Here is an 8,952-nt window from a genome sequence, read left to right on the forward strand (position 1 = left end):
AACACGTCATGTGCATGAACTAGAGTGGCAAGAGCATGGCATGGTCACACTTCAACAACCAAAAAACAGGGGATATGGTGGGCAGGGGCGAGGGTTTATATAGGCAACACTTTAGTCCCGGTTCTTTCCACGCCCCGGGACTAAAGGCCCCTGCTTCCCGCCTTCTGGTCTGCCGAAAAAGGGCCTTTAGTCCCGGGTCATGGCTCCACCCGGGACTAAAGACCCCCTTTAGTCCCGGTTCTTGCCACGCCCCGGGACTAAAGGCCCCTGCTTCCCGCCTTTTGGTCTGCCCGAAAAAGGGCCATTAGTCCCAGGTCGTGGCGCCACCCGAGACTAAAGGGGTCTTTAGTCCCGGATCGAGCCCCGAACTGGGACTAAAGATCCACCTGTATAAGCGGGAGTTAGAAAATTTCGAACCCAAATCGTCCATTTCTCTTCTTCTTCCTCTCGTTCTCCTGCCCGGCGCGGCAAGCGACGAACTCGACGACGTCGTCAGGCTGCCCGCCGTCCTGCTCGCCGCCGCCTGCCGTCCTCCTCGCCATCGCCGTCGTCCTGCTCGCCGCCGCCGTCCTCCTCGCCGCGCGCCGCCCTCCTCGCCGCGCGCCGCCTCGTCTTCCTCGCCGCGCGCCGTCGACACCTTCGGCCGGTAAGCCCCACGCCCCCTCCTCCCCAACACTCCGGCCAGCACAAGCAAAGAAGAAAAAGGAGAAGAAAGGAAGAAAAAGGAGAAGAAAAGAAGAAAAAGGAGAAGAAAGGAAGAAAAAGGAGAAGAAAGGAAGAAAAAGGAGAAGAAAGGAAGAAAAATAGAAGAAAGGAAGAAAAAGGAGAAGAAAGGAAAAAAAGGAGAAAAAAAGAAGAAAAAGGAGAAGAAAGGAAGAAAAAGGAGAAGAAAGGAAGAAAAAGGGAAGGAGGAGAAAAGAAGAAAAAGGAGAAGAAAAGAAGAAAAAGGAGAAGAAAAGAAGAAAAAGGGAAGAAAGGAAGAAAAAGGAGAAGAAAGGAAGAAAAAGGAGAAGAAAGGAAGAAAAAGGGAAGGAGAAGTTAAGAAGAAAAAGGAGAAGAAAAGAAGAAAAAGGAGAAGAAAAGAAGAAAAAGGGAAGAAAGGAAGAAAAAGGAGAAGAAAGGAAGAAAAAGGAGAATAAGAAGGGGAGGAGAAGAAAAGAAGAAAAAGGAGAATAAGAAGAGGAGGAGAGGAGAAGAAGAGGAAAAATAGAAGAAGAGGAGAGGAGAAGTAGTAGAAGAAGAGGAGAAGTAGAAGTAGAAGAAGAAGTAGAAGAAGAGGAGAAATAGAAGAAGAGGAAAAATTAGTTTAGGGTTACAAGAAGAAGAAATGTTTTTTTTGTCATTTAATTTTGCTATTGTATAGTGTATATGCTTAAGTGTTAATAGTGTTTCTTAGATTATTGCTTAATTTTGCTATTGTATATGCTTAAGTGTTAATAGTTTAATTTTGCTATTGTATATGCTTAAGTGTTAATAGTTTATTTTTAGCAAGAAAATTAATAGAACTAGTTTAATTTTGCTATTGTATATGCTTAAGTGTCCGAGACTGGGCTCCGCCCGGCTGGTATTTTAGAGTTTAGGTTCTAGCCAAGACCCGGGACTAAAGGTCCTCCTATATAAAACGAGCCTTCGAAGTTCCCAACCCCTCTTATATAGTTGTTAGTTTATTAGTTAATCAAATGTCCATTTTTTGCAGAACTATGGATCCACATATCAGGAACCTCGAAGAGGAAGAACTTCTCGAAGATATAATCAAAGACGGTCCCGACGTTGAACCAGCTGAATCTCCGACGTCATATCTAAACGACTCCGGATATGGAATGGAGGTTGAGCGACACGAAGATGAAGCCGATGGGGCAGGAGATAGGTCCAATGACGGATAAGGTGATAGCTCCACTGAGGGAGAAGCCGGTGAAGAAATAATAAAGTCCGGCGAGGTATACATATGAAGTTCGACAATCACTTGTAATATGTGAAAAATATTGGAGATAGATCTATATTGTATACATATACATTCATTTGACGAATGTTTCTCCCTCTTAGGCCTCCACATCGAGCAAATCTACGAAACGAGGCCCGACTAGAAAGTTGGATGCACGGACGCATTACACCTTTGAGGTGATAATGCCTACGGGCGAACCCAAGCTTCCTAAGAATGTTGCTGACACATTCAAGAAGCAATGCGGAGTTCTCGTTAGGGATCACGTCCCGATCAGCGTTCAGGAGTGGAACAAGCGCAAAGGGGCAGCCGATAGTGACTATGTCGCCGAAAGGTACAAAGATAATCTTTGGAATGATCTCATGTCACATTTCAACCTGCCAGAATGTGAAAATGAAGACGCCGCAGACAAACTGAGGGCCAAAGTCAAGCAGTGGACTCTAAAGAAGATGGCCGAACTGTTCCGTAGCTGGAAGAAGAAGCTATGGAAAAACTATCTGAAGACAAAGAAAGTGCCAGTATTCGAGGGGTATCTAGCCAAGCAGGCGAATCACTGGAAGGAATTTCAAGAGTACAAGGAGTCAGAAGATGCCCAGGCATTATCAGAAAAGAACAAGATAAATGCCGATAAGAAGAAATATCACCACAAGCTAGGGCCAGGGGGCTATGAGACTGCCATCCCAAAGTGGGAAAAGAAAGAGCAAGATCTGGTAGATAAAGGCATCGTACCTGAACCACTCCGTGATGAGTGGGAATTGAGAGCAAGAAATTGGTTCCTTGCGCATGGTGGGTCGTACGATGAAACAACAGGGGACCTCATCTGCAATGACGATCTTAGGATACCCAGGGAGAATTGGAAAAGGATAGTGAAAGAAATTAAGGAGGGACAAAGAAAGTTCACTGCAGATAGAGATAAAGATTTGCTCACACTGGTCCTCGGCAATGACGAACACGGAGGACGAACGCGAGGCTTCGGTCCATCTTACCCGTGGTGGCTTGGGTTTGCCACAGACCAAGACACTTACAGAAGCCGAGAGAGAGCAAAGAAGAGGCAGCAGGATGAGGAGAATGACAAGTTCAACCAGTTGCTTGCTAGGATTAACGAGCAACAGAAGCAGATTGATGAGCTTAGAGGAGTACCGTGCCAGGAAGATCCTGCACTTGATATTACCGGCGCCCCATCTAAGCGGAAAAGCAGCGTGGCTGAATCTGAGGCCCCGCCCGACGATGAACGAAGAATGATAGAGGGCGGTCCCGGCTACCCCGTGGATGGAATCAAGGAGTCAACATCATGTGAACTCCATCAGAAATTCAAGAACATATCCATGAAGGTGGCCGTTGGACAAGCTTTACCTTCTGGGCCTGATGCACGCTGGCATGGCCGTGAGATTCCAGCTGGCTTTGCTAAAGTCGGGGTGGATTAAATCATGACGGGGTTTAATGATATGGAGCTCGACATAGCTGGACCCGAAAATGAGAGGACACTCGGAGAAGTACTGGGTGGAGTCATCCTATGGGACAAGAACTACATCAAGCTTCCAGGCTCGGCCCCAAGGACAACACCGCCTCCGAGTCGTCGCACGTCACCTACACCTCCATTACCTCCAAGCCCTCCACATGACGTCGGCCAGCACAACACGAGTCCATCTCGATCACCGCCGCCGGACTTGGGTCGTCCGTCTCCGCCGCCGCCCGCTCCGGATACAAAGCCTGAGCCTGCCACGGATACAAAGCGGGAGCGTGCCACCAAGAACGCTCCGCCGCCGCCCGCTCCGGATACAAAGCGTGAGCCTGCCACGGATACAAAGCGGGAGCGTGCCACCAAGAACGCTCCGCCGATGATTCCTAAGCCACAGAGCACCCCAAAGCGCAAACGGTCGCCCCTCCCAAAGGTACGTCATGCTAATCTTCCTATCAGACCTTATGATCGTACCCCCGAGGAAAACGCCAGGATAGCAAAGGAACATCATGATGCGCAGATGAAAAAGAAGGAACCCGAGCCCCGCCCGGAATACACCTAGAAGCAAATAGCATTTGCAAAATACTTCACGACCCTTCCATCACAGTATGACTTACACCATAAGCCTGATGACTATACACGCACATTGTAGAAGGAAGTGAAAAAGAGCAAATCACGTGCAAGCCCTCCACATGACGTCGGCTAGCACAACACGAATACATCTCGATCACCGTCGCCGGACTTGGGTCGTCCGTCTCCGCCGCCGCCCGCTCCGGATACTAAGCGGGAGCGTGCCACCAAGAACGCTCCGCCGACGATTCCTAAGCCACAGAGCACCCCAAAGCGCAAACGGTCGCCCCTCCCAAAGGTACGTCATGCTAATCTTCCTATCAGACCTTATGACTTACACCATAAGCCTGATGACTATACACGCACATTGCAGAAGGAAGTGAAAAAGAGCAGATCACGTGCAAGTGCAAGTGGGAGCAAATCAAGTTCAACTACAAGCAAGAAAAAATCAGACGTTCCTCAGCTTGGACAACAGGCCAAACAGTCGATCCCACCCCTCAAGGTGTTAACCGAGAATGTTCCCCCTCCGGTGCAGGGGCTAGCTTTAGAAAGAGCAAAGGAGTTGGCGGCTGCATGTGGTGTCTTGGTTGAAGAATTGCTGTCTTCCCAAGACGACAAGATACCCAAGGCTGTGGTAGCCCCTAAGCCACAGTTTGTCATGGGTGAGCCTTTGGTCAGCAAAGATGATCTCCCAACAAATATGTGTTACTTGCATCAATGGTACTTAAGTGAATCAAAGAATGAGAGAACGATGATCGTGCTGAGTGTCCCACAGGAGTACTACGGCCGCCCCGAACAAATCCATATCGACTTTGATGAACTCTTCCAGATGTACAATGGCGACGCCCTCGACAAATCGCTTATGAGTTGCTATTGTCTGTAATTTTTCAATTCGTTGTCTACATATAACTTGTTTAGTTATTTCAATTCATTGTCTATATATAACGTGTACTCTATTATGCAGAATGAAGATTCTGGATTGTAAAAGTAAGAGCATCCTAAATATTGGGTTTATTGACCCAGATAAAATACATATAGTGACGCTAACTAATTATCCCAAGGAGACGGAGGAAAACCTTCTAAGGTTTCTAACAGATCAAAATTTCTGTGATCACATACTGTTTCCATACAACTTCAGGTGAGGGTCTTTACTCTGTTGTGTCCATTCACTTATAAGTGTAATTGATAAGTTACTGACACACACACACACACACAAATATATATATATATATATATATATATACACACACACACACATGTGCAGCTTCCATTGGATTCTGTTGGACATTCAAATTGATAAGGGAAGAGTTGATGCCTTCGACCCAATATCGAGACCCTTGGAACAGTTCCAAAGCCTGCAGGACATGCTCCAAGGGTAATTTCAATCATTCTTGCGCTCTATCGGTCTCTTTCAATGATTTTCTGATATATCAATTAATGAAAAACTTAGCAAATCATTATCCTTGTCGGGCAGGGTTTGGAAGCGGTTCAAGTGCGTGACTCCCGGTATCGAGCATGAGAAGCTGACCTTTAGAGCGGCTCAGGTAAGTAGTAGTATGATATACTTCTATTTTCAATACATTTATGATGCTAGATTATTATTTTGATTATATATATTCTATTCTCGTAAAGTGCGACCAGCAGCCACGGAGAACGCATCTATGCGGATACTATGTTTGCGAGACCATTCGCACGTTTACCTCTGAGCACAAGGATCACAGATTCGACGTAAGCAATGAACATTCACACCTCTATTTTTACCCGTCATTCTTTGTTATCATGATTGATATTCATATTCATCTCCTCTTCTTATATAGCACACGGCCATGACGACGAAGGTCCTACCAGAGCAACGCGTGATTGCTGTTGCAGAGGAGCTTGCGACCTTTCTGGGACGGAAGCTATAGATGACAAAGGACGATTTAGTGTAGCTAGGGGCCATTACTGATGTTCGTCCATGTAATCAAATAGACGGGCTCTAGTCCCGATAATTCAGATCTCCATATAATTGTATATATATGCTCACTTGTAAGATAAGTTAACCTTATATATATATGCATGATTATTTCTATTTAAATTATATGAAAACTAATTCCCGAACACCAAGCGAGGCATCACGTCAATCTCCCGAACACCTAAACCCTAAAACCCTAAAACCCAAAAATAATTTCATTAAAAAAACCCAAAAATAAGCAAAGTCTGAAACTCTTTAGTCCCGGCCCGTGTAACGAACCGGGACTAAAGGTCCTGCTCGTGGGGCGCTACGAGGCGCCCACGTGGAGCACCTTTAGACCCGGCTTGTAACAGGGCCTGGACTAAAGGTTAGGCCTTTAGTCCCGCCCCTTTAGTCCCGGTTGGTGAACCGGGACTAAAGCCCCTTACGGGCTGGGGTCGTCGCCGCCCGAGATCACCCGCCACCAGTTAGTCCCTTTTTGTGATTTTTGCGAGCTGTGCGAGAAGATGGAATGACCCCGTGCGAGAAGTTCTTACTATCCGATTCGGACGACTCGGATGTTGAGACCATGCTTGCGAACTTTCGGTAGCAAACATTAGTTATGGCGCCTGCCGTGAAGGAGCATGAAGACGAGCACCGGAAGAGGAGGCGAGGATCGACTGTCGGGCGTTTGTGCATTCATCGGAATCGCCATCTTGGGAACGAGATGTTGATGCAAGACTATTTCGCGGAGAATCCTACATATCCTTCGCACCTCTTCCGGAGAAGGTACCGAATGTGTCGATCCCTCTTTGTGAAACTTGTTAAAGCTTGCGAGGCAATTTGCCGGTATTTTACTCAAAGAAGGAATGTCGCGGGTTTAAAGGGATTTAGTACATATTAAAAAATCTCTGCAGCTATGTGGGTGATTGCATATGGCGTTCCGGCTGACTATGCCGATGAGTATCTTCGCATTGGTGAAAATATCACAATTGAGTGTGTGCGTAGATTTGCGAAAGTGATCATCCGCGTCTTCGGTCCTGAGTATCTTCGGGCACCCAATGAAGATGACACAAAGAAATTGATGGCATCTAATGAGAGGAGAGGTTTGGCCTGGTATGCTAGGTAGCATTGATTGTATGCATTGGAATTGAAAAAATTGCCCCAAGGCTTGGCAAGGAATGTATTGTGGCAAGTCTCGTGATGCAACAATTGTGCTAGAGGCCGTATCATCCGAGGATTTATGGATTTGGCATTGTTTTTTTGGTATGCCGGGCACTCTCAATAATATCAATGTGTTGCAATGGTCTCATTTGTTTGCTAGGCTTGCTAGTGGTGATGCTCCTGCTTGCAATTACACTATCAATGGGCATGAATACACAAAGGGGTATTATCTTGCAGATGGTATATACCCTCCTTGGTGCACACTTGTCAAGAGCATCAAAGAACTCAGAACCAAAAAACAATGTGAATTTGCAAGGGTGCAAGAGGCAGCCCACAAAGACATTGAAAGAGCATTCGATGTTTTGCAATCTAGGTTTGCCATTGTCCGTGGTCCTGCTCATTTTTGGGATAAGAAAACCTTGAAGAACATCATGACATGTTGTGTTATCCTGCACAATATGATTCTTGAAGATGAGAGAGGATTGAACTTAGAATTCTTTTACGACAATGTGGATAGCCATGTCAAACCAGCTAGAGACTCAAACCGCATTAGAGCTTTTCTTCAGACATACAAGGAGATTGAAAATGCAGACACCCACTTTTAACTTCAGAAAGATCTCATTGAGCACCATTGGCAAAGGGCTGGACAATGACTTATTTTTGTATTCATTTGTATTTGTATTGCACTATTTAAGTTTGCTACGGTTATTTGAATAATTATTTGTAATGCGGATAATTATTGTATTATGTTTGATTCGAATAATTCAGTTTGTTTTCGATTGTTAAATTATGTTGTATTTGATATTTGCGAGCTGATGATATGCGGGATGCAGTGGCGCAAAGAACAGACCCCGTAAAACCGATCCGTAAAAAAGTATATTCCGCGATTTTTTTTTAAGGATCCGTTTAGGGGATCTGCATCTGTGTCAGCCCAGACCGGCCCGCAAAAGCTGTTTTGCGCGAACTACAAACACGTTTTGCGGGCCGGTGGAATGCGGGTCTGTTAGAATTGCTCTTACACGTTGAATTGCTGAATAGTTAAGATCAGTTTGCTCATCCGCGGCAGTCGGCAGCCAACAACCAGGCCGTTCGGCCATGCGTGCAGTAGCTAGTCGACGCATGTATACGTGTTAACTCTTGGGTTGGATAAGTATCCTACTCTCTTTAAAAAAAAAAGATAGGTATCCTACTCTTTTCGTTTCAAAAAAATATCATAAATTTAATATAACTTTATATTAAACCTAACACAAAGTTAAGATAATTATTTTGAAACGAAGAGAGTATTTAACGGTGTTAATTACAATAAACAACAAAGAGCATCTCTAGCAGACCTCTTATAATACCCTGACCCGTAAAATAATCCCAAAATAAGGGTTGGGGCGAAAAATACCGCCAGAGCAGACCTCGCAAACGTACAATTTTTTGCGGGGCGCAGCAAAAGTTCACCCTTAACCTTCAGATTCATGGGGTGGGAGGCCGACCCGAGCTCGCCCCTTATCCACAACGAGATTTGGCGCCGGGGAAATTTCCGCGCCGTCCCCCCCCCCCCCCCCCTCACACACACACACACCCTCCCGCTTCCCTCTTGTCGGTAACCGTTGCCCCGCCCACCGCGTGCTCCGCACCTTCTTCCCCCGCCATTCTTCGCAGCCATGGAAGCCTTCCAGACGGCGGATCTCGTCAACGTGGAGGTCGCGCACGCGCAATCCCGTCCGACGGATCTCGTCGCCGACCATGTGGCCCCCGCTCCCGCTGTCGCCAACGCGCCAGCCTGCGAGCGGCAAGGCAACACTGGCGTGCAGGGCGGCATTCCGGCTGGCCCAGCCGGAAGGGAAGGCGCGTCGGGCGTCGTCGCTGCTGCGCGATCTGCCCGACTGCCGGAGGGGA

This window comes from Hordeum vulgare, chromosome 5H (genome assembly GCF_904849725.1).
Source record: "Hordeum vulgare subsp. vulgare chromosome 5H, MorexV3_pseudomolecules_assembly, whole genome shotgun sequence".
NCBI classification, from domain to species: Eukaryota; Viridiplantae; Streptophyta; class Magnoliopsida; order Poales; family Poaceae; genus Hordeum; species Hordeum vulgare.